At 40.2% G+C, this 24,423-nt stretch overlaps 1 long non-coding RNA gene across 8 annotated transcripts in view; it reads left to right on the forward strand.

Moving 5' to 3' along the window:
• LOC118250339 (uncharacterized) overlaps positions 1 to 24,423 on the forward strand; it is a 108,474-nt gene that overhangs the window by 1,101 nt on the left and 82,950 nt on the right. The gene's annotated exons all lie outside the window — the stretch shown is intronic.

Raw genomic sequence — 24,423 nt, forward strand, 5'->3', positions numbered from 1 at the left:
AAAGCAAGTCACTCATGGATCCGCGTACCGCGCTGTGTGCCGCAGCACGCTTGCATGTGCAGTTACTTGTTTTACAAGGGATAAAGTCGGATTTGCAACAAATACGGTGTTGCCCACTGAGCTGAGCATCTATCGTTGGCTTGACATAGGAGTATTTTTTTATTCCAAGTTATATGTGGCCATGTAGGTTTTGTTCTTTTCATGATGGGGCCTGCTTGTTTTTTATTATCGTTCAAATCTTATCTAACAACAATTATTGTAAAACCTTTGGAGGGTGGAGACCCAGTTTGCAAGCACAATGATTTGAAGTTTTATTTATTTATTTATTTTTTCTGCATTTGTGGTTTTGATGAATGTGAAGTTTCCGAAGAATGATCTAAACAGGACTCGGCAGTGACTGTAGGGAAGAACAAAGGTGTGAATGAAGGCCAAGTCTTCAGCTGAGGTCACGTTTCAGGTCACATTTGGTGACTCCTGGTTTATACTAACTTAACATCAAATTCTCCCTAGAAAATCTTATTTCTTTATTCGTTTATCTGGTTTTTAGATGATTCACTCCTTTTTATCGCTGATTTAGCTAATATAGATTCGAACTTTTAGAACTGAGAATTCCTTTATGGTAATGAGGATGAAACAGAAAATATTGTATATAGATGAATTTGTTTTTTTTGACTGCATTTCCCAAATTGCTCATAAGAAAGCTAAAATGGCAAGCCTGAGGCTAGGGCTCTTGTGTGTTTCTGGCTTGCTATTCCAGACATTGTCTTTTCAATGATATTAAATATTTGGGCTATGACAGCACAGGTTTTTGCAGTAGAGAAGATATAAAGTCCCAAACAGACAGCTGAATTATTACTTTACTCATTGTGAAAACAGCAGGATGTGAAGTTTTGAGTAAGTGCCTGTGAAATAATTTCATGAACTGTAATGAAGGAACCAACCCAAATGTTTAATAAATGGACTTATGCTTAAATTATGTTTGAACATGTATAGTCCAGGAAAGTTTTTGAAGGTTTTGGCATAGTGAAACTTTTTTATTTTTATTTTTTTAACATGCTAGTAGGAAATACCACAGCACAGGACTGAATAAATGTACGTTTACTTTCTTTTGCTCAGTTTTACTTTTTTTATTGTTGTTTATCAGTGAGCTGTAGTGAAAATTAACTAGTCTGTGAGAGTGGAGTGATTTATGAGATGCTTAAACATTCATAGACCCGAATTTTCAGCCTGAGTAAGGGCTCTAAGCTACCGAATGCAATTCAGAGTGGAAAAGTACAGTAGTAGCAATAGTTGCCTCTTGCAAACTGTAAAATCTGATTTCAAGGGACTCCTTCCAGGAGGGTAGAGGAATGAAGGGGGGATGTGGTTGAAGACAGTGCCATGGCTGAGTGACTGTATGCTCAGTGACTGAACTATAACCTTGTCTCTTGCCGTTTGTGTCTGTGGATAGGCACAGTGGCTGTAGGTGAGGGGAGTTAAAGCCTTGGGTGCACAGTCTGAGGATTCTCTTTTCTCAGCTCTGTAGTCATTCATCTTAGTTTGTTTCCTTAAACTGTATGTTGCAAAGAAGGGTTTGCCCTGAGGATGTTAGTGGATAGAAGTTACTGGAATGGGTCCAAAAATAAAAATGTAATTTGGGGCAAATAATAATATAAAGGCATTTTAGTTTGGAGGCTTTGAAATGCTTTTTTTAATTATTATTTGCTCATCTTAAATAATGAAAAAATACTCCGAAGTGTTCCCCATGTGGTTTAGGAAATTTCTTCAGTTAATAAAAAATCAGAGTTTGACCAGAAATGACCTAGACTGCATGCTTGAGGCAGTAAGATGCATGAGAATTCTCATATGGCTTCCAAATCTTACCTTTATATTTGGGAATCTAGGAGCAATAGGGCTATCAAAGTGTCTTATTGAATCTCCTGTGTAACACAAGCTAATAAATTTCACCAAGCCATCTCCATAGTATTGTCAAAAGCTGTGAGCAGACAAAAGGGTGGCAGTGATCATGAGATGAAGCTGGGTGGTGATGGCAGAGAGATCAAAGTGCCATATATGCCAGGAGCTTGTGCAATGGAAGGAAAATGACTGGATGAATTACACCTACACACTGCCAGCAGGTATGTCATTTATTTTGCTGGGTGTCTACTCATTTCACTTCAGAGAGAATCATCCCGGCTCCAACTGCAATCATAATATTCGTAAGCAAAATGCATCACTTGAGCACTTTGTCCAGCCTGTCTGAAGTTCCATCTCCAGCTGTGTGTATGACAGCGTTGATATTAGCTCAATAGTAAACATTTTGGGAGGTAGGTTTTGCAATTTTCTACTTACATTTTTAAAAACTTGAATCCTGCACGCAGTAATTCATGATTCACTTGGAATGTACTTAGTACTTCCCCTCAGCATGAGGTTGGGTTTCAGTGCAACTCAAGCTTTTAAGTAGGCTTAGGTTTGATCAGCAGCTAGATGGAGCATACTGTAGGAAAACGCAGCATAATTTAGCTGGAGGTGTCATCTTCCAGGTGCCGTGGTGCAGGTCTCATGGAGTCTGCAGTTGTATCGCAAGAAACATTTGAAGAACCAAAATAACCCAAAGAAAAAAGATGGGTTACTTAAGCAGTAGAATGCAGAAGAGATACTATTGGAAGTTAACAGACATCCATCAAAGATGCTGTCAGATGAAGGAAATAAAAGCTCCAAGTTAAATGTAAGGTGATAGTAAGACAGCTAAAATGATTTTGAGGGAGCAAACTCCCTGAAGATGCAAAAACTATGAATATGCTTTTTCCAGTCACATTGGAAGCAGGAGAACTTGCCAGGGAATTTTTATGGCCTATTGACAGTGGTGTAAGAGGAATTCTTAGTGAAGATAAGGTCAAAGTTGAAGACTAGATGAATTATTTGATTCGATGTTCTTTGCTGAGTAGCTTAGGGATCTTCCAAGACTCGAGTCTTTGTTTATTCAAGGTGTCTCTGAGGAACTGCCTCAAATTATAGTGTCAGTAGAAGAGGTTTAAAAAAACACAATGGAAATGAGCAATAAATTATTAGAAGTAGAAGCTCTTCATTCAAGAATTTGAAAGGCATCTGGTAATGAGTTCACCAAACTGCTCAGGTATGCTGCAGCTGCTTTCTTGAAATGGAGTTGAGATCAGTGGGATGGAAGGCGACAAACACTAAGGCAGTTTTTAGCAGCGGCCTTACTAGCAAGGATCCAAGAGATTCATGTGGGTCTGACTGCCGTAGTAAGTTGGTCAAAGCTATAATAGATGTAGAAGTTACAGGCACTTGGGAAAACAAGACATGATGGCAAAGAGTGAACTCTGGTTTTGTAGAGGGAAATCAGGCCTCAAAGATCTGGTAACTGTTCTTGGGAAGAATCAAGAAACACGAATGAAGCCCGTTCAGTTGCCCCAGTGCAGCTGTACTTGAAAGCTTTAGTTAGGGCTGCGGTGCTGAAGTGCCATAGGGGTGATTAATGGGCAGATCCTCTCATGTATCAGTAACTGCTTTCAGGGCAGGACACGCAACGTAAGAGTTAACGGTTAGTTTTCAGAACGGAGAGAGGCAATTGATGAGTCTCAGAGCTGTCTCCTTTTGGATCCTCTGGTGTTCAATATCAGCAAAACTGGTCTTGAAAAGTGTGCGAATAGTGAAGTTACAAGGTGTGCTGAACGTGACTAGTCAGGGCAGCCAGAACAAAACTGGCTGCAGAGAATTACAGGTGGACCACACAACACTGGATTGGCAGAAGAATGTCAGTATTGACTAGTACGAAAGAACACATACAAGAAAAACAGCTCATAGCTCACAGCACGTAATCATTGGTTACTAGCACTCAGAAAGCACTCAGTTTATTGGTTACTAGCACTTGAAAAGAAGATTTCGGAGTCAATGGGAGCGTTTCTCTAAATGTCAGTTAAGCTCAGTGGATGTTAGAAGGCAAATAGTAGGAATTCTTGAGAGAAGAGCAAATATATATATGTATACTATCACACTTCTATATATATCTGCTTTTTGTAGTAAGGTTGCAAATGGCAGTTTCAAAAGCCAAACACAAACTTTTAGTTCTGCTGCCCTAACTTCCTTTTGAAATGCTGCCCTTGTAGTTCTTGGTGTGGGGGCATTCAAAATCTCAGTGGCCTTGATTTAAAGTAAGACCAGAGTATAATCATAGTCCATTTCCACTGTCCCCTCTTCATAAGCTCTTTCATCAGAGCAAACATAAAATATTTTTTCAGTGTGTGTCTTGTTGCTCAGTTTCTATGATATTATGGAAATACTGATTTCTACAGGAAACTGGGTCAAATTCACTTATGGCCAGCTCTTCTAGTGCAATCCTGTTGATTACAAGAGTGATTTTGACCCATCCCTGTTGCTGGCTTAGTGTGTCTTCCCATTCCACTATATGCTTTTGGATCTATGGGCTTATTACTTGTAAGCAATTTTCAGAACATTGGAGAGTGTTAAACAGTTGAGCAATAAGTATCTTTTCATGGGATTCTGGAAGGCACTGAACACCAGCTAAGGGAAAAAACAGGCCTATGTGCAGCAAAGGGCAAGTGAACCATGAATGTGGGCCTATACCAGCCCAGTATTCAAGGGAGTTCTGTATGAATTTCAGAGGACAGGATGTATAAATGATCTTCATCCTGTACTTGGCAGCGTCTTGCTGTGGAATTGTTGCTCTACACTCACTGCCACTGCGGAGCCCCGCAGTGTTCACGCAGCAGTTCGCTTGTGAAGGAGGGAACAGCTTCACGACCGTGATGCCACAAAGGTTTGCAAAGCATCTTTCTGGGCCAAGGGCTAGAGAAACTCTTTTTGGTTATGGGAAGACTTCCTAAAGGTAAGGATGATCCTCCTTAGTTTTACTCTCTTCAGAGCGGTAGAGGGCGGTCTTGTCTTAAAAATTTAGACTTCGTGCCCATCAATGCCCTGCTTTTACAAATTGTTGCAGAAAGAGTGAAGGATTTTATCTGTAGCAACGTATAGGATCAAATGTCTCTATTATTCTCTGTAAATGTTATCTTTGTTAAAGATACTAGCAGTAACTATCAGGTTTTATGCCACACAGCAACATTTCTCTAGATTAAGTGAGAATTACTGAAGTAAAACCATTATAATACTAACAGAGCAAATAATGGAGCCCACTGTGCGAGAACACTGTGAAAGTCTGCTGTAACTGAGTAGTGCCCAAGGGCTATGCTGAAATCCGTGTGTTTTAGACTCGGAGGAAAAATATGAAAACATTCTGATTCATGGAATGTAGATAAAACTGATAATTATTTGATTTGGTATGTTACAGGAAGAACAGGGAGACACACTCTAAATATATATTTTGTGAAACTTGCTCTCTGAAAGGTGTTGGGCCTTTATCCATGTCCATGGAGGTGGCTGACTGCATGTTGAGGCATGGTTATAAGCCAGCATGTTGTATTCAAGTGGGTAGTGCTGTTTACAGACCTACTCTTGTAGGTACGGGTGGTGGGCTTAAGTAAAATCTAAAAGATTAATGCTTAAACTACCTGAACACCACCACCCCCTAAAATACGAAGCAGGTGACTGGGTAGATAGATGTACTTCTCAATATTTATTCAGTTGTGGATGATTATTTTTTTTAATTGTGGTGTTTGTTTGGTTTTTGACACATTACTTTCATTTTGCCTAACATTTTGTATTCCTGACACGACACGTGGTGACTAGTGTGCTAAAACATTTGGCCACTAAGAATGACCGAACTGTTGTAGATGGCCTGTCTTGATAAACTTTGTGAATTAACCTGCTGCAAATGTCCATAGCCTTCCACCTGTGTTTTCCTCTCACAGTCCTGTGACATTTCCCTATGGCTCCGGGATGGAACAATCCTGGGCAGTAAAGAGTTTGAGATAATGACAGCCCATGGTGACAGCAGGGCTGGCAGAGCCAGCCTGGGGGAAGAAGGACATGTACTTGCCGGAAGAAATGCCTCCATCCTTTGGGAATTGTAGCTTGGGAATCAAAGCTGACCTCATAGACAAGAATGATGGAGAACAAGCTTTTGATTTATGACTAGATGAAGCTCAAAGTCTGCCCTTCTGATCCTTCTTTACAACACACCTTTTGTATTTTATATGAGCTCTTTCACTTTATTCATAGAATGTTATCTCCTGGGGTATCGTTTTTAAGTCTTTCAGTTTCGTAATAGTTCACTCATCTCCTTCGCAGCAGCTTTTTTGTTGTTGTTGTTAAATTCAGCTAAAATCCCTTTTTAGTATCACTTATATTTAGCATGATGATCAGCTGCCTTGCTTTTTTTTTTTTTTTTTTCCTGGGCTCTCCTGAAAGCTAAATCCATGTGTGCTTTCTGGACCATTTGCTCATCTGTGCCCTCATTTGCATTCAGTGGTGCCTTGCCTGCCTCAAGCTCTTATTGTACCTGAATGTTAAAAAGGTGTACTTTTAGTACTGAAATTTATGGGCCAGATCCGTAGTAAGATGTTGACCTCTTCTGACTTCAGTGAAGCTCTGGTGCTTTTCAGCACCAATGTCTAACGAAGGCACTCGCTCTGATGATTGGATCTTTTTGTCCTTCTGCTAAAAAGCCTGATGTCTGATAGCTGCTTGCCTTGCTGTGTAGGTCTTAGGCAAAGTTGTGAACTCTGAAAGTGTTAGAATTGTGAATCTGGGTCTGAATCTCTTTAGCTGGCTCCTGTCCAAGTTATCCACTGTTCATATTTTCTTCATCTTTGCTGTGTCTTCTGTGACAAGCAATAGAGAGCACATAAAATGCATTTACAGTGGTGTCAGCTAGAAATGGGAAAGGCCATGACAGCATAAGATCAAGCACAGCTTTCTAAAAAGGAATGTTTCTGTGCATCAGTTCTGTTGTAGCCGTGTTTAGCGTGCTTGTATTTCCATATATCTGTCAGTCTGTCTGTCATCTGCCTGCCTGTCTTCCTGACTTATATTACTGTAGATAAATATGCTCCATTGGTGATTAAAAGGAAGTGACCTCATAAGTTTGTCTTTTCAACCACAAAGGTTTGGTTGTAACGTGACATTCCATCCGATTACTCTGGTTTACACCAAATTCAACAACTTGTGGCCTGCAGATACTCAGTATAAAGAGCAGAAAGAGACTGACCTTGACAACCTCATTTCTCATTCCTTTCTTGTTATAGGTAATATAGCTGAAAATGTGGTTTTAATTATAGTACTAATGAAAACTGAAAATCCAGACAGACACTTGACAAACTCTGGTACGCTTTATATTACATTTGTGCTAACTACAAAGTATCCAGCTGGGTGTAACATTATATCTCTTTTCCTTGAGCATCCGCCTGACTTAAGCTGTATAATTAATGTGTACTTTGGCTGGAGGTCAGTTTACAGTTGGTTTTTTAGAATTTTTACATTTTTTAAGATGTTGTAATGAAACGAATATGTTTGTTACCTCTGTGCCTGCATTCTCCAAGGGGAGTTAATACCTGTGGAGGAGCACTGGCTGGGAGAACTGACTAAAGTGCCTCTGCCAGCTGAATCTAATGCCTCAGAAGTCTGTTTTCAAAAGTAGGTGTAAGAAACAGAATCAAAGAACGTAATGTCCACATATGTGTTTAACTGTGATTCACCTCCTTTGTATGGCTTGTTGATTTTAAGTTATGACACTCATACACAATTGCCCACAGTAGAATTTGTGAAGGGATTTCTTTTATTTCATTTCTTTCTGTCTTTGGAAAGAGCTTTGTTTTCAGAACTCACCAATGAGAAACTGATGTTCTCTACTAGAGCCAAAAGCACTAAAAGCAGGTTCCCTGCCAAGCCCCACCAGTGCACCTTCATCCTGACCTGTCTTAATTCTGCAATTCCAGTCGGGCATCCCACTAGCATGTGTATGTAATCGTGTTAAATTAAATACTGTTTTTCATGATATGGACAAATGCTCTCTTGGGACCAGACTGAAATAAGCTTTGAAGCAATTTTATTGTGACGTAAGGCAAAGCTGAAATTGGATTGCAAATGATAAAAATCCAAGGGCTTACATTACACTGCTGTTTGCAAGGACCTGCTGTGGAATCTGAAATTTTTCTTGACAAAAATACTAGTGCGATTCTTTGCCAAACATCTAAAAATATTTCTGACATGAAAGGAAATGGCTGCAGTATAGCCACATTCACAGTGGGGGCCTCAAGGTGTTACCCTTAGAAATGAATACATAATGATTTTCAAATGACCTTTTCTGGCATGTTCCTATGGCTATTAATGTGGTTTGATGTTTGTGTGAATGCACAAAGAGCCTCTCTACAGCGCCTGTCTGCAGCTGCATTTAAGCTTGTTTGCTGATACAGATAATCTGAGGAAAGTTTGATTCTTTCTAGTTGCCTCAGATTGTTACTGCCTTTTCCAACTTTGTGATCACAGAACCAAACCTGGATGTGAAAAAAGTTTCTTCTGAACAATTATTTATGAGTGGCTTTACTAATGTTTATCTGACTTATCAAAGGGTCACATGAAAATAATATAGCTAACAGGTGATTGTTTTCAAATATTTCCTTTCTAAACATGTCTGGTGGGTGCAGTTCATTAGAGCCTCTACATTGTCCTGGAAGATATTTTGGAAGATATGATGCTAAAGTGATATATTTTCTTTGTTCAAAGGATGGTATAGGTTTTAGAAATAGCGATCTTCCTATATGGTGTGTTCCAGTAACATTTAGAAACCTTGTGCAAACTGAGGCCCTGTAGGACCAAGTGCTGTACTGACATGCATGTTAAGATAGCCTTTTTTTCCGAGGGCCTGCAGTCTAAATGGATGCTATAGAAAAAATCTCAGTCCCTGTTTCTACCACCTGTGCTCAACTGGTTTTCATAGCGTCTCCTGAGTGCCCATTTGGCATCAGGGAGATGCACCAGCACCAATTAAAGGCATTTCCCGTCTCAAAGAGGAAATAACACCTAGTCTCCAGTTAGTAAACAGTTCAAAAAATGAATTAAACCAGATGTTGCTGGGCTCTTGATATTGACACACATGGTAGTGCAACCTTTAAAGTGTCCCTCCTGTGGCCCCTCCAGCTATATTAAGATCTTATTTCCATCCTGTAAACATTTAGGAGAATGATTAAGCAACAGTACCCCATTCATATCCCATGTTGTGCAGAGACAAGTTCATGGCTGTGCTGTTTCTTGAGTGAAAGTGTACTGGGTGGGATATGCAGTATAGTTTAGTTGTTATTCCCTTAACTTGTACCAAACAGACTTAAGGATAGAAGTACCTGAAAGTGTTCCGTATTTAATATTAGTGTGTCTGGCATCTCTGCCTATGGCAGTGGGGTTGGAGTTGGATGATCTTTAAGGTCCCTTCCAACCCAAGCCATTCTCTGATTCTACGATTGTTTGGTTTGTTTTTTCCCTGGGGTAACTTAGACTGTATTTCTCCTTCACCTTACCCAGTCTACCAAATAGTTTCATTAACCTTAGTGGAACTGCTCTACCTATTACCTTTATTCTGATTTTCTTCCCATCATCTGCTATTCTCAGCTCGTGATTTGGAATGGAGTGATTGATGCTGAGGCCCTAGTTCTCCATGTGGCATCATGTGCCCTGCACAGGCATGAGAATAAATTCTTTTCTAGATTAGCTGGACAATATAGCACAAATTGACAGAGAATTTCATCGAGGATAAAAAATGGTTGTGTTTTTGCCAAAAAAAAAAAACCCCACCAAACTCTTTTAATAACAAGCTACAAGAATGTGGTTTTGTGGGTGTGGGGTTATTACTCTTCGTGAGGGAAGGCTTAGGCAGGGGGATGGGGCATACACCTGTGACTGAGGGGGTCTAGTAAAGAGTTTGAGGCTGGCTCCAGCTGTGAGCTGGGGCACTGTGCTGCTCGGTCACGAAACCTTTCCACCTAACCCAAAGACCGTGCTCTGTGTTAGCTATTACCCTGCTAGGTATTACTGAGGAGGGAGGTACTGCTTTCTCAGCTTTTTCTCCAAGGAGTCAATGTCTGTAAGCGAAACCTTGTCAGCAGTGGGGGTGTTAGGTGGTCCTGGTGTGGAAAGGAGTCATATGTTATAAGCAAGAACAGAAGACTGTGGAACTGCTCACATCACATCCCATAGATGGATTTTCTAACCCAAGGTTGGCGTTTCTGTTGCATGCAGTCAGGCAAACACAAGCTGACGGGCCTCTGCGCTAGAATTAAGGGCAGCAACCTGCCCAACTGCAAGTAGTAGAGAAAACATTTCTCCCTTTCTCTCAGTCTGGTTGGGTTTCCTGCGCTTAGTCTGGAGGACTCAGCTGTACCTGTGAGCTTTGTGTTAGCTGTGTGCATCCTAGTGACAGGCAGTGAGGTGTTGCTGGTTGAGTCTTTGAGATCTCTTCCATTTTAATTTCCTTCTGGCAGAGTGCAAGTGGGCATGGAGTTCCCCCTGAATTTCTGGTGGATCGAAATATTCGGTGTAGGCTTCAGTCCTCAGTGTGCAGCATTTTCAGAGATTAGGCCACCTGTATGTCAGCAGCACGAGATAAAGCTGTTCCGGGATCGTGGAGAAAATTGTTAAATTTTCTGATTTGTCCGCTCATGTTAACTATATCTCAGTATTATGCTTGTCATATGCTGCGTTTGTTTTGGATTAATCATGTATTTCTAAAACCTACAAACACAAACAGGAAGAGGTTGCAGAGGGCCACTATGACAACACCTCGCACAGTGCCATTCATTTTAAATTTCAGTTTGTTGAATTTAACAAGATGTTCATGCAGCAAATGGAATTTACTAGGGTAGATTTCTCAGATGGACCAGAGGTTTCTGTCGTATAACGTTTCAGAGGAGTGGCTGGAGGAAAGTTGAGACAGTTTTATGTGATGGGAACAATATTGGAAAACAGGTCCATCCAGGGTGAAAACAAATATCTGGATGCTTTACTTCACTGGTGCCGCTGTTTTCTGGGAAATTAGATGTATCTATGCAACTTCCTGAATATTTTTATATTTAGATCTCTGACTTAAGCTGTGGAAGCGTGTTTCTTTTTTTTTTTTTTTTTAAGTGGGGCTGGTGTTTGCATTTCATTGATGGGTTTCCTGTCTGTATGGGGTGCTCGTATGTGTGCGTGTATTGATATGTGCCTACCACATGCACATGTTCTCAGTTGAAGTGTGCAGCTAGTTAGATTTCTGACTGGCAGATGCAGTCAGGTGCTTCATTCTCTGACAACAGTTTTATTCTCAAATAACACTGCATGACTTTATCTGCTGGTACTATCAGCTGCTCAAGAATGGACACAAAGAGCAAAGGCAGGATGCAGTTCTGTTTAAACTGGCAAGCAGAGCTTTGGGCAGCCGGACAGCTCCTTTTGACCACAAAACTGAAGAGAATCAAAAAACTAAGTTATCCCCAAACTTACTGTCACTGGCTGCGTGCTCCATGGTAGAGAAGAAGAAATAAGTTCTTGCACTGAGGAGTTTGCAGTCTAAATTACAAAGACAGTCTGATTGTGTAATATTTTATACTATATCCTGCATTAGTGTGAGTTTTGAATTTTCTCTTGATCCATTTTGTACAGATTTGTACCTATTCTCTGCTAATTTACATTAATTGACTGGAGAAAGGAAAGCTTGAGGAAGAAGGACAAGAACTCATGTAGTTCTTGGGCTCTAACTCTGGAGGACTGAAGTATAAAGTTTCTTATATATATATATTATATACACACACACATACACACACACACACACACATATGTATATATACACACACTTTGATGTTTCCTGAACTGGACGTTTTAAGATTTGGAGCTGGAAGAGAATAAGATTCTCAACACATTAATCTTGGAAGTATGGTCATGAATAGTGGATTTGAGGGTAGGATTTGGCACTAACCATGGTTGTAATTATTTTATGGAACGCTGTAAAATCAATTAGAACTTTTTAAAATTAGCAAAAAGGAGTACGTGTTTAAAGCAATGCTCATCTATTTGCAAGACCTAAATCACATAAACTCTCTGAAACCCATTATTCCAGCTGTAAAGTCCAGAGGGAAATGCATCCTTTCTCTCATCATCTGTCTGTAAGCTTTCATTTAGATTGCAAACATTTGGGGTAAAAGCTGCTGCGTACTGTGTGTTAGCACAGCACTTAGTACAGTGCTTCTCCAGTTTCAGTTGGGGACTTCTACAAATGCAATCCCGCACAAGGATGCCAGGCAAATGCGCTGCTCCATTCTGCTGCAGTAGTGCAGTAGGCAAATTGCCTTTAAAAGCACAACAATTTATAATTTCAACAAGTGGTAGTTCTAGTAGTAATGACAGACAGTTCAGCGCTAACCCGTGGCAGTGTATATTCAGCATGGCAACACTAGACTTTCTGATACTTTGAGTTATGGTACACATGGTGGCCCCTGAGTTACGTGTGGAATGGCTGTGGTGCTAGCTGATGGGCTATTTTGTACCTTGGATGCAGAGTTTTTATGATGGCCAATACTCTGAAGCTCGTTCAGGCAATAAATTTACTTGCCTTTGAGTTTACAAGGCAATAAACAGTTGAGGCCTTTGACCTCAACATTTACCAAATACATTTGCAGCAGTTGTGTTTATTGACAACTATTTATAGGGAAGTATTTTATACTGAATTTCACATGTGAAAGAGAACGGTTTAACTTCGCAGTGCTTAATTCTTCTTCCTGATTTCCATCTCTACTTCTCTCTCTTTGATTTACTTTAAGAGCTGAAGTTGCAGCTTAATGCTGCAAAATGCTCTGTTATTGACTAGAACAATTAATTTAAAGCCCAAGTTTTAGAATTTCCTCTGTCTTTACTTTGGGTGACTGAGATAAAAGTCTACCTGTGGTGTATTTTGCAAGGCAATTTGTGTAAGGTTCATTTTACATTCACTTACTAAATTCCTAGTAAGATTAATAACTTGAAAGCAATCCTTTATTAGCACATGAAGTAAAGAACTGAAAATAACAATAATAGTTTAAACTCCCTTTCCCTTTTTTTAGGAAGCTGGGGCTGTCACTATTTTCTGATGGATAAGTAGCATCACGAAGGTTAAGGCTCTTCTACACATCCAGAATACCTAGTGAGTGGCCAGTTTTTGCTGTGTACTAGTAAAGATCAAGAACTCTGTCCTGCTCAGCAAAAATCTCTGCAGCTGAGGATTCAATCCTATTTAGACGTGTGGGATGGAGGTAATTAGTTGCCATACCGGAGTTGCTGATAACAGTAAGTGGCAGACCAGATGGAATTTTATCCAGCAGAAGCTCACCTAGTCCTGAATTTGCTCTGTTTTATACCAGGGGTTAAATGAGAGACTGTCAGGCCCTAACTTTACTGGAGAGCAGGAAGGTAACGGTGCTTTCATCCCTTCCTGCAACTGTCAGCTGAGCTCATACTTGGTGCACCTGAATAACTGTTCCCAAAGTAATCCCTGCTTTTGGAGTTGGCACTTTCAAAATTGCATTGGCCCTGATCCAGCAAAATACTTGAGTTAATGTTTAATTTCAGGCATGAAGCATGGGACTGCTCGTAAGCTTAAAGATAAGCACATGCTCAAGTTCCTTGCTGGAAAATGGCCAATATAGTTTTTATCATGCAACATCAGGCCTGTAGGATACTCATTGCAATCTGCAGAGCTCGTATTGCTTGAGTTCTTTTAGAAAAATTATTACAGGTGCTGTGGAATTATGGTCATTCAGTTCTAAAAGGGTTACCAGATTCTTGCCCCATGTAAGTTGCTTCATCCAAATTTGCAGCAGTAGAGGATATGCTGAAGAGTTTTGTTCAGGAAGTCTTTACGTCTTTTTGTAAATGGACTTTTTTCCTTTTTGGGGTACTTATCACTAGCATATACAGGTGAACTATATATGAAATCAGAATCTATTAAAAAAGTCATATTCAACCAGATGGTCAGACTCAGGTGGGTTACATCAAATAAGTTTAGAAAGTAGTGTCCTGTATTTCAGTAAATCAGTGTAAATGGATCCACAATAGATTGTTGTCCAGTGCAGTTTTTCATTGTTGTGACATTAGAAAATGGCCTTACTCCGTAGAGTGGTTCTGTCCACAAAGGAAGAGGTTCATATACAAGATGTTTTATGTGTTTGGTATGTTGAATGTTTAAACAAATAAGAAAAATAGTGCAGCTTCAGCTTGCTTTGTGAATTATGTTTACAGCCCGCATCCCAGACTCACACACTAGAGATCCATGAAAATAATACAAAATGGTGTTGACTCACGTCAAGGTTATAAGTAACTGGAGTTCTGGGGTGGCACACAGCTTTCTGGGCACCTCTGCGGTCTCCTTAATGAGGTGGCTGCGATGCTGGGCTGGAATTAAGGTCCTCTGATATGAAGGTGTGGGGGAAAGCCCGTTGCTTTGTTGGGCTGGGTTTTGGATGCATACCATAAGGCAATCTCATACAGGGATGTGTAGAAGGCTGCCTCAGCGTGGATGTTTGGCTGAGCTGGCTGCAAAGCGTAACGAGGGGGTTGGCCCATCTGTAGGGATGAATGCACGCAGCTTCGTTACAGCTAAATACGAGTCGAAGAAGAAAAATGACATGGAGGAGGACAAGTGGGGAGGGACATCGCATTAGCAGCCTGCCTGTATGACACTGTGAAAGGCAAGTCTAGATCTGTCAGCACAACTGCGTGTGGAGCATGCCAAGAAGCCAGATGCTGTTCCTGCTGCTGAAAGACTATTTTCCACAGTTCAGTGTTGGGGCCTTGTGATGTAAAGCCCTGCCCCATGGGTGGCCGTGGGTGCGGGACTTCACTGCTGGCTAAAGGAGTGAAGGCGGAAGAAAGGGAGGAATCGTATACTTGGGCTAACTTTTTTCTTTTTTTTACTCAAAACATGTTGGATTTCAGAGTCATTTTAAAGAAAAAATAAAAAGAAATAATGTTGTCATACTTAATGATTAATGTTTAGCTAGCAGCATCTGCCTTCACTATCAATGTGTCTCTCATCTGTAGTCCTCCCCACAAAGGCTCAATTCTAAAAGGCATTAGAAGTAAATATATTATTTTTTAAAAGCATTGTTAAGCTAATGGGAAGCATACTTAACATCACTGCCTTATCTGCTTCATCTTTCTTTGCATCTAGAATAATTTTCCCATTTTCCTTTGTATGCATCTATCCTTCATGTGGCACACATCCTGGGTGGAGAAGCTGTACTCAAGAATATCCTTTGGAGTCCAGTGGACAGAAATCCCCCTAATAAAGCCACAAATCCTTAAGGAATTATTGCAACCCTGCCACTGGCTGCCCTCCAGGATCCCTCTCTGCTTTGCTGTGAAAGGAGTCACAAAGGTGCTGTTCTTTGTGGCTCTGAAAAAAATGACAGTGAGGAAACTGGGCTGTTAAAATAAAAGGTTGCATTAAAGAATAACCATTATATTAAAGTTGGTCGTAAATTTGCTGTTGAATCTTTTTTTTTTTTTAGAAAACACGCTGACTTTTTGTGTATGTAGAAAATTTCTACTTCCATAAAAATTTTTGACTAAATTCCCCAAAACGTGTATTTTACACTAAAAATCTATTTTTTTAATATTATTTGGCAGTTTATTGATTGCAAGTCGTTATTTTCTGCTGGAAATTTGTCAGAAATGACTACCTTTTCTTGACATTTTCAGGAAGGGGAATAGCACTGACCATTTTGCCAGCAGATTTAATAAGCTCCTAATACTTTCCTGGCATGTTCAAGTGCTTTTCGGCTTTTATATTTTTATTGCAACCCAGAAATTCAGGGTGGGGGTTGAAGAAGGAGGTACTCGAAAATAGCTGGAATAGGTCAGAAAAAAGCACTTTCGTGCGGTTTCCTTTGTGAAGCTTCCCAGCTAAATGGAATCCAGTCCCAGCTGCCAGGAAGTGCTTGTCAGATCTCCTTGGTGCTTGGTGGAAGTTTTGTATCTGGAGGATGCCCAGAGGAGAGCACCGAGTGCCCTGCCTCCTCTGTGGGCCGCGCCTGCCATTAATGACCACACCAGCCTGCGAGCAGCACCCTCACGTTGTGGGTGGCAGCATTTTGCACCGCCTGTCCCTTCGCTTCTCTAGGTCAGCTAGCCACCCTCAGGGACTTAACCTTACAACAGTTAAGTCAACAGTGGTTGAGACAACGGAGCCCAGTTTGTATTAAGCATATGCTGTAAGCCTACATTAATCGAATCCATTTTTCCTGTGTGTAATGAGTCCTGCCAAATGGTCAGATGCAAGTTCATCTCCAGGAATGTTTTGATTGATTTAGGGTGCTAAAATGGGCCAAAGCAATTAAATGTGAGAGGAAACAAAGAACTCAGGCCTTGGAATTACCACCTTGCAATTAGACTATTTTGTCTTTCTTATTTTTTTAATAAAAGCTCTGTAGAGGCAAAAGGCTGCAGGTGAAAACCCTCAGTGAACAATCTCAGTTTTCTCCATGAGAAGCGGAGGGGGCAGACTGCTGGTATCACAAGGCACTCATTATTTAATATGGCTCTTAAATTCTCAGCTCCTGGAGTCATTGCAGTCTAATATACTTCAGCCTACTTGTCCATATTATTTACCCTTAAATTCAAGAAACCCAACTCCTAAATCTTTATTGGTTTGAATCTGGGTTGATATCAACAGAAGAACCTGAATGCTTTCAGTACACATCGCATTGATATCTGCTCCACCTTTTAAACTTTTTAATTAGTAGCACTCCATTCACTCTCACAGAAAGACGTAAAAAATGATATTGTGTACAAGACATACAAGGGCTTATCCATTCCCATCACATTGCTTAAAGAAGGCATTTTTAACTGATAAAGTTTCTCACCGTGTGGTCCAGGCAGCTGTAGGACTTGGCTGCTGTGCTGGACTCACCCAGAAGTAAGCACCCATTCCCCTGCTGCCTGGTTGCGCAGCAGCCTCTTCTCTGCTGTTGAACCCCATCCCTGAGATGAGGCCCCTGCCTTGCTGTGGGCTTTCCATGAAGCTCGCTCCTTTCAGCAGCCTTTTGTGAAAGTTTGGAACAGAACAGCTTCCAGTATGCGCCTTGTGTTAGTGCTAACAGCATTTATCTCTGTTATTGGTTACTTTACATCAGTAGGCAAACAATTCCTCTCATCTGATTCTGTTATTGTTAAAAATACCTGGAAAATGTCCGTGTTGTACTTGCCAGTGATTCTAGCATTCCATTTCCTTAATTACATGCAAAGTAAGTAACACTATCTGCAGCGTTATCTGGAGCTGTACATTATAACACTATGCTACCAGTTGGTTATATCCTTGTCACTTTTTTAGGAATGGCTAAAGCCAACCCCCTTGTTTTTGACGTTACAGGAAGATACATTTTTGTTGTTGCTCAAATTGAAAATATTTTTTAAATGATGCTTTGGACAAACACTTGAAATCTGACCTGGAAATGGAAGATACTCTGATATCAGAACATCTGATATCTCTGATCTCTTGGCATCTCTGTAAATGTTTTATCCAAATCTGGCCAAGTTGTATGGCTCTCAGAAGATTCACAGATGTTCACAGATGTTTAGAAGAGGCTTGTTAGAGTTTGGCAGCTAAATTCTCTGAAGTTCCCATCTGAACAAACAAACTCACTTTTCTCATAATTCCTTTTCTGCTAGTCTGATAGTGCTCCCTCTGAAGTATGTAGCCATGACCAATAAATAAAAGAGGGGGGGAAGAAGTACCTGATGTGAATTTCAATGGAAAAAATGGGAGGGGATCAGAAAGTAGAAGTAGCAGGAAATAGAAAACAATTTGAGTGGAAGCTACTAATTCTGTTCTTGCTTATCTACTGTGAAGACAACCTTTTTACCCTACGTGAAACACTTAAGCCAGTAGGGCCATAGGGATGGCTGTGAGGAAATGAATTCTGAGGAAATGAATTCTGTACTAAAAGCAGGGTCTAGAGGCCATGTATAAGATAGAGCCTGGGGCTATAATTTGGCTGGAAGAATAGAAAAAAAAGTGTTGAGTAATTGCTTGTTTTCTGTGTGAGCAAGGGTTTCTGCAGACAGCTATCTCGTTGACAATCCTAATTCATTCCTCGAGCTGTTTCTTACCTCACAATGATGGAGGCACAGGTTCTGTGGGAAAAAATTGTGTATGATCACGTAATGAAAACCTGTGTAGTGAAGTGTGCTCAGAAATAAGCTGAAGGAAGTTTGTACAGGCAACCTTAATTTTGGCATTTCGTAACTTTTGAATTCTTGGCATTGCATTGTTAATGTTATTTTAACATAGTTTTTGGATGTCATAAGTAAAAGTGATGCCTTCGAAGCCTGTACTTCATCCTGAGCTCCAGTGAAGCATTCCTAATCTTTTTCCGAATGAGCCTAAAGGGGCTTGTTTGTCAGGCTTCGAATCACTGACAAATTGTTCACAGCAGCATTTCAGAAAACAAACCTCGTGCCAAGTTTACAACTGATCTTCCAAGAACGCACGTTTTGTGTTTTGCCCCTGCAGCCATGTGGGTAGGCACTCACCTCACTTGCACACTCAGAAGTGGTGTGCCCATAGAGCTCAGGAATGAAGAAGTGCAGTAACATAGTGAGGATGTGCATGTGGATTTGAGTGGCTTTGTTCTGGAGCCTGTGTTTGCATTTAATACTCGTATCATGAAAGACCACATCCACTTTCCCCCACAGTAGAAGCGGCCAGTCCCTTTGTTAGCTCCCTGAGAACAGTAATGAGATTCCTGGTTCAGAGAAACTTGCCATCTGTAACGTACTTAAGCATATTCTTATCGTTCTTACGTCATTAAGGGCATACTTAACCCCAGCAACTTAATGAGGAGCATACATCTTTAAAGGTAATCACATACTTAAGTGCTTTGTTGAAAAGAGGTTGATTTAAACCTGATACAATTCTGTAACTCATCCTGTTGACTAAGTATGCATTCAAATTCCTTGTTTAACCAAAGGCTGGTTTACACCTTCTAGACGCTGCTCTGTGCAGCAGCAGCGTGGAGCTGTACGGCTTCTCACAGCATCCTGACAAAATAGGGCTGAAAGACACCCGGCTGGAGAGGTCCTTAATTGCAAGGGTGCTCAGCCTGTGATCCCTAGGCTGTGTAGTGCTCCCTAGGAGAAAGAAACCAGCCTGCAACCTGCTCCACCTTTTCAGGCAGCAGCTTAGGAGCATGTAGAGGGTGGACAGATGGCTTCAGAAATTGGGTGGTGGAAGCTGCATGATTGTGACTGTTTTTCTCGTGGAGGTCGTGGGCTTGCCATCCATGGGGTATATGGTGCCAGAAGAGAGCTCCTGTGACAAATATCAGCCAAATGCAGGCTCCCACCTCTGGAGCAGTTCACACCTGCAGTTTGTATCCTCCCGAGTCCTCTCTCCTCTGGAAAGAAGGCTGCCGGGAACAGGCTGTTCAAACTGATCTAGCTGTACCTCCATGACTTTGGTTTTTCCAAGGATAAACTGGGATGCCTGGAGGCTTTCCTGCATACACGTGCATGCATGGAAAACTGAAAAGCCCCCGGAAGTACTGTTCCTGCTATTCAGGCACCACAGGTCTTGGTGGGTTGTAGAGGAAGGACAGGAAAAAATGGTCCATTCAGCCTCAATGTCTGAAGGCTACTTGCTTCCTTGCCAGGATGGCACCAGCTATACCTACATCCTTCTGGACAGTTGTTTTGTGTTTATATCAGCTATTGCTGTTTTTGTTTTTATTTTTTTTTCCAATAGTGTCTCAGAACAAGAGTGTGAAATTTTCTACCTGTCTGTAAATGCCTGCTGGTCTGTTGCGTCAAGGGCAGCAAGCGCAGTAGTACTGTGGATGTTCAAAGGATCACTGTGCAGAGAAACATTTGGCCAACAGATTGTGAATCCTCGTGGGAAGTTGCACAAAGGTTTTCCAAACCTCACAATTAAATATTGAAAATAGTTGTCTGGCAGGTAATAGTCCCCCAGAACGGACTAATAGCCTGTCAGGTTTCATGTTTCCCAAGGTCACTTTTGACTTCATAAAATGTTCTGAAATACTCTGATCCACATTTGGTTCTCAAAGATGTTGGCTTGTAGGATGAAGCTTTTCAATGCAAGGTTTTACCTGAGGCCAGTTTCTGCTTGCCTTGCTCGTTTGGATTAGCTGAGTGAATCAGGTGAGTGGAATTTGGTTGCAGAATTCAGTTTGTCTTTACTCTGTCAGCAGAAATTTGTTGAAAACCTTAATAAGGGTGTTGGTGGTTTAAGTGTCCAGCTGCTAAAATACAGAGGTTGTACAGCTCAACTGGATTGCTCCAGAATGGTGTTTCTCTGGCAAGGTTGAGCATTCTTAATGCAAAGTGAACCCTCAAAGTAGGGCCTACTATACCGTACATTTTGTACTTTAATGAGGTAGATATTTAACCAATTGTAGAGAATACTGGTATCTGCGTTTTGCATATGTTTCAAATAACAATGAAATTTATACGCAGATGAAGTAATTGAAGCATAGCCTGATTTCAGAGGGGCGCACAGTCCTTACTGCAGTGTAATTCGAAGAGATTGGGGATCAATCAAAGTGTTTTAAAATTAAGAGTTTTCTGCAGCTGGGACACTCCCAAGTTGATCTACTTTGGTTTCAGTTTATAGCTCAACTTCTTTTCCCCCAAGTCAAATGGTTTATTGTACCCAGGATTTTTTAACTGTCACATCTGAAAATGAAAAGTATCTTAAAAACCTGATATTCCGTAGAGATCTAAACTTGCACTGAGCTGTGACCTAAATGTACCCTGATCTTTAATGGCAAAAAGTTTAAAATTTAAATCCAGATCCACTTTTCACATGAGATCCTATCCTTATATGTCAGAATTTGAATGTAATATTCAGCTAAAATATCTTGGAATTTGCCTTTAATTCACTGGTTTCATACCAGTTACTGCTCTGGCAATTATTTATTTTCTCTAAGAATGATATTAGCTCTTGTTTACCAAAAATTCCATATCCTTACAATGATCCATACCCCCAAATTGGTTTATATCTCTACTGCAAACTTTGGAGTCCTAGAAATTCAGATACAAAGGGGCTAGAACCATTACCAAATCTTCCTGAGGTTGCTTTGCAAATGCGTGTTACTCAGTTATTCTCTAAGGTTCAGTTTCTGATACATTTTCTTGCTTACTCCCTATGGAATAGGAATTAATCATTCTGGGGATAAAAGAAGCAGACTATGGCCATCAAGATCTGATCCAGTACCCACTGAGTACAGTGGAAATCTAACAAAGAACCTCATTTTGCTGAATGATGATTCTTAAATCCATTGCTTTAATATGTGGGCTTCATGAAGAAATTCCAGTAGTCCAACATAGTCCGATATATATATGTTGAGACTCATTTTAGTGCTTTTTTTTAATAACACACACAAGGATAATTTTTATAACCTAAAAAAAGTCTGTAAAAGCATCTTTGTTGAAACAATATGCAAAGTAAAGTGCAAGAGGTAGATAAAATGTAGAAGCAGATAGAATATAGAACAACATGTTAAGAAATAAACAAGAGTTGCTTATATGAGAATCATGACAGGATCAAGTTCTGCGGTATAGATTCTATAACAGACATATACAAATTAAAAAATTACATCAAATAGGAAAGCATAGTTCAGTTTTAATGATACTTTCAATATTTTGAAGCAAAATACTTTTTAAAAATCCACTGAAACATTTTTGCAAGTTTTTGCATGCTTTTCTATTAATTTTCATTCCCATTTGAAATAAATCATTTAGCATCCTTGTTATTTCAAACTGTTGTTAAACAGTATTTTATTAGGAAAATCTTAAAAATAAATGATGTGTCATATTTTTCAGAATACCATCTCTTTCAGAGTGCAAATTCATTCTTGTAAGATAAGGGATGCACGTTTTCAAAATTCCTCCACAAGATGTTTGTTTTAGGGTGCACTTTAAAAATAAATTCTGATCTAGTTAGATCTTGATTAGGAGTAAGAATAAATACCAGGTTCTGTAACAGGACACAGCAGCTGGCAGCTAGTGGTGACACTCTGTGCTTATCACTGTTTCTTTCTTTCCCTAAAATTATTGTTTTAGTTTTATCTCCCTCACCTGTTTCTCATGGAGATCATCATCAGGAGCTGACAGCATACTGAAGTTGGACTTGATGATGCTTGTGGGTCCCTTACAACTTGGGATACTCTATTTTCTAGGTTGCATCGCAGAACAGGTGCAAGCCAGGCTGGTGGCAGGGTGAGTGGCTTCGCATCGGGCTTGTAATCCCACCCTTCTGACTGCCGGCTGGGTGCTGCATTTAGAGCAGCCCCAAGCTGTGGTGGTTCTGCACCCTCTCCTCTCTGCTTGGAACAGACAGAGTGCTGCAGCTGCCTCTTCCCCCACCAGCAGACCCCTCTGTTCTCCTCTGTGCAGGAGAAGGTGATACATGAGTTTTTCTGGAAAAAAAAAAAAAAAAAAGTTTCACAGACGCTCAAATGTTTCCTTTGAGCCCTTCTGTGCTGTTGCAGTAGCCCAAAGGGGCAAGAGTAAGGGATACGATAGGAATGAGGACCACTGCACCGTGGATATGTTCACCACCAAACCTCCTAGTTCCTGATGGATCAGTTGCTGTAGTTTAGAAGCACTTGCCATGAGCAAAATGCTCTTTAGAAAACAATTTATGGGGTAAATGACAGCGTAGTTAAGTAGGGAAAAACTCCAAACAAAACCACAACAAATTATTTAGCAAAATAAATATTTTGAAAAGTGATCTAAATTGTCCCCTTTTGCGCAGCATTAATGGAGTTATATGGCAAACATGAATACAAATTGCAAAGTGCATTCAACCTTAAAAAGGAAAAGAGAAAAAGTTTTGCTAGTGTGAAATATCTGAGAGCAGCAACCTATGACATACATGAGGAAGACAGAGGTTAGGAATGCAGCGTGCTTTAGAACAGAAGATTCTCTGTGTTTTGTCTTATATCAATAAATGATAATAGAATTTTGTGGTTAGAATATGGCTTTAAATACATAGATAAGAGCCCAGATAAATACTAGCACTCCTCCATTCCTGAGGGAAGTTGGTGGCCTGCCCACATAATTTGCTGATAAAGTCCCATCTGTTAAAACAAAGTACCGCAGCACCAGTAATAAATTTCAAGCAAAGACCATGAGAGGTTATTTTTGCATGACAGTCTTTGGTGAGCTTTATTTTAAACCAGAAAAGTGTTTGAAACTGAAACATAGATGATAGTATTGGCTTTCAGTTAGCTTTACACTTTTACATGGCAAATGAGAAATCCCGCTCCGCTTTATTTCACTGGTAAACAGTGTCGCATGATAAACTGTTATGAGAATAAAGTCATAAGGAAAACTCTGCTTCACAAATGACATACGTAGAAAAACAGCAGATGTCTGATGAAGTAAAGAACCAACTTATTGCCAAGTCTTTGGAAAACAAAATTAATTTCCTTTAGTCTTTGATAATGATGATGTAATGTAGTTAATAGGAAGAGCCTGCCATGCTCATGGAGTTATTAAAGAAGAAATGTTAGACATGCAGCAGGTCAAAAATATGGGTTTACTTAGCAGTGCCATATCCATGAGAGTATTTATAGATGTGAAGGAAAAAGAAAGATGATAGTGATACAGAATGTTGCATTTTTCGAAGCAGAAGTGTGTAATGAAACCAAATTTCTGAGTGTCCTCTTAAGCTCAGAATTCTGGTTGTTCAGTGCGTTCAGACAAGTCTTCTTGGAAGGCACTTACTTCAAGGAAAATCAAATCTTTTTGTAGAGTAAAATTAAAAATATTTTGCCTTCTGTTTTTCCCTAATGAGGTCTAAGCCATGTGAAGACAGTGCCTGAATGGGCATAGCCTTGGCTGTTTTAATGGGTAGAAAATATGTCAAGGAAAAAAAATGTGTGTGGAGCGTGTCTTTCTTAATTTTCAGGTACTTTGCTCCTTGGATTTTAACAAAATGGTGTGTAGTAAGCAGATGTAATGATTTATTTATTTGCAATATCTTCTTTGGTCGCTAGATGTCCCTACATGCTGTTGGAGTAATTGTCCGGGTGTGGTTCCTGGTAAACAAAAAAGGTAAATCTGGAAACTAAAGCTGTGCAGATTCCTCGAGGGTATGTAGGAAGCTGTCCTATTAAAGGAGATTTTGTGATCTTTGTGTTCACTTAACTGCTGGGGGAGATAGTGCTGGAACGTACTGTACTTTTACCATATACACAGAATGAAAATTAGATTTGTTCACAGAAACTTTTGAAGAGATGCTTACAGGAATGGTTTAAATAGCCGAACATTTTTTGGCAGAGTATTGATGACCCAGTTTCCTCCCCTGGTGGTAACTATTACAAGTGTATAGAGGTGCTGGGATTTAAAATGGGAGGTTCATTGCTGAGGCACGAGAATAACCACTATAGATGTAGCCTCATGCCTATGGGATCCCGCAGTCCTGCAGTCACTGTAACTAATGTTGATTTTAACAGTGTCCATGATAACAATCTTGTCAGCAAA

Source organism: Cygnus atratus, chromosome 5, assembly GCF_013377495.2.
Source record: "Cygnus atratus isolate AKBS03 ecotype Queensland, Australia chromosome 5, CAtr_DNAZoo_HiC_assembly, whole genome shotgun sequence".
Lineage (NCBI taxonomy): Eukaryota > Metazoa > Chordata > Aves > Anseriformes > Anatidae > Cygnus > Cygnus atratus.